The sequence below is a fragment of the Sinocyclocheilus rhinocerous genome, unplaced genomic scaffold (genome assembly GCF_001515625.1).
Source record: "Sinocyclocheilus rhinocerous isolate Xijiao unplaced genomic scaffold, SAMN03320098_v1.1 scaffold329, whole genome shotgun sequence".
In the NCBI taxonomy this organism is placed as follows: domain Eukaryota; kingdom Metazoa; phylum Chordata; class Actinopteri; order Cypriniformes; family Cyprinidae; genus Sinocyclocheilus; species Sinocyclocheilus rhinocerous.
Genome location: NW_015652820.1, coordinates 196,525 through 199,077, shown reverse-complemented (window position 1 = coordinate 199,077; position 2,553 = coordinate 196,525).

Below are 2,553 nucleotides of genomic sequence, written 5' to 3'. Positions count from 1 at the left end.
ATATGACTCCGACTGGATTCGTCTGAAAGAAAAAAGTCATATACACCTAGGATGCCTCGGGGGTGAGTAAAACGCAGCCTAATTTTCATTTCATTTTTGGGTGAACTAACCCTTTAATGCTTTAACTGACACACAGATCTTATTAGTTTATAAGATGCATCTCAGGCCCAACACTGATCATCATCACCCGGAATTATCATTAGTGGTCAGATATGCATTTTTAATGGATTCTTAATCCCTAAAATAGTACACTAATACAAAATATGTTCTCATTTGTCACCCGTTCTCCTCTTTCTTTTGCTGTTCCTTCCTGCTTCTGTGTCTGTGTATATCGTTAAACAGCTTTTCGGCCAGCTAAACTGTAAGAGGGAGACTTGACTCTGTTCCAGACCAATGCAATTCAACTTGGCCCGCAAAGTAGGTGAGTATGACAATAAACCACCTCACTTGACCTGAACTGTCTTTGCTTTCCTTTTATATATATTTTTTTCTGTTGCTAAAAAGTTGGTTGCAGTTGGTTGTCCTCCAGTATTTTAGACTGCAAAAAATATTTTCTAGAATTATATTATACCCTATGGAAATGTATTTCTGCAAAATAAAATAAAATAAAAAAGGTAATTGCAACTTTTTTCCACAATTTGGACAATTTTTAGAATTGCCTTTTTTTTGTCTGAATTCTGAGATTACATCTCACTTTTTTTGTAAGCGAAATTGCGACTTTTATCTCACAATTCTGACTTTTCTTTTCAGATTTGCGAGTTTATATTTTACAATTCTGACTTTTTCTTAGAAGTTACAGAAAAATTTTGCAGAAAAAAAGAGTTGCAAGATATAAACCTAAAATTGCAAGGGAAAAAGTCAGAATTGTGACATAAAATGTATATTTTACAATTCTGACTTTTCTTAGAAGTTACAGAAAAATTTTGCAGAAAAAAAGAGTTGCAAGATATAAACTAAAAATTGCAAGGAAAAAAGTCAGAATTGTGACATAAAATATTGAATTGCCTTTTTAAAAAATCAGTTTCCACAGAAAAAATTCCATAGGACACTAACTAAAAATATCACACACAATGTTATGGTAAATATTAAACTTTTTATTGCACTTCTCTGTCCAAATACTAAATGAGTTAATTCTCAACAGTGAAATGCTGTTGCATAGCCACTGCTTTCACTGGCCAGCGACATAACATTATACTTTACCTTGCTTCAGAGTCAGGAAAAGGTAATATCTCTAGGAACTGCATGAAGACCTTGCCCTCAATTAAAACATCCAGCCGATGAGTTCTGGTCAGCTCACGAGTGATTTTAAAAGGTTCAAGATTGAGTTTAAGATTATAAGTGCATGCAATACAAACCAAAACTTATGCACACACTTTCACTCATGCATTTTGAAAAAGTGACATTTAATGTTACCACTGATGTCTATTCTCATCCAGAAATTTCATCTGCACACAAACGGGACTATTTCCTGTTTTAAAGAGTTACAATGATCATCTTGAAGGCCTTTATCCAGACATTTTCATTCGACATGTGACAGCATTTCAACACCGTACAGGTTTAGATTGTGTGTCTCCTATATAGTTTACTGTTTGTAAAACAGGTGTATAATGGTGATTTTGCACTTTTACAGAGTTGACTGTATTCACCTCCTCAATGAGAGCTGAACAGGATGAACCAGTTCCTAAACAACTGCAAATGCACAACAACCGATTGGCAAAAGGAGGTGTGCAGACATTTGTGCATGAGGCCAGATGTGTTGTCAGACTGTATGCATGTAAAGAGCTTAACAGTTTTGGTTGCATGCTGGTCCCTTTCTTTAAACTAGTTAATCAAATATGTTAAAATGGCTACTAAGAGTAGTTTTAATGACTTCACTCAAGTAGTCTTGTCCTATCAGAGTTATGAATGAATGATTCCCTTTCACTCTCAGCGCTTCCTTAATTAGGCACAAATGATTTTCAAGAATGTGCATGCGTTGCATCATGTATCACGCCAAAACGTGTAATAGACACTTTGGTCCATGACCTTTGAGCAAAGAAATTACATTTGGAATGACATGAATACATGAAGACGTTTCACTTTTAAGTAAATGTACGACTATCATATAGGACATTGCAAGCACATATTTGACTTTTCCCCCTTGCAAATATATATTTTGACTCATCAGACTGAACTCTGTAGACTATAGAGCCAAACCCTACCGAATTGGTACAAATTTGGCAGTATACGGACCCATGGTATTTCCGTGTCTAGTCAGTAATACTTCCGGATTTGACCGAAAATCTGCAGTGTGTACAGGAGTTTACTGGTCCGTATACAGCTCTTTTCATGCAGTGTAGTTTGGTTACAGTAAGTAATCTCCAGTGCTAAAAGCTGTTACCCAAGTGGATTGAGTAACAAGCTCCTCTGAGATAAACAAAAAGATGCACTGATATAGTCACTGCATTGCAAGAAATAAAATAAGGCATCTCTCTCTCTCATTCCTCTTTTCCTGCATCTGTGTGTGCGTGTGTGTGTGTGTGTGTGTGTGTGTGTGTGTGTGCGCGCGTGTGT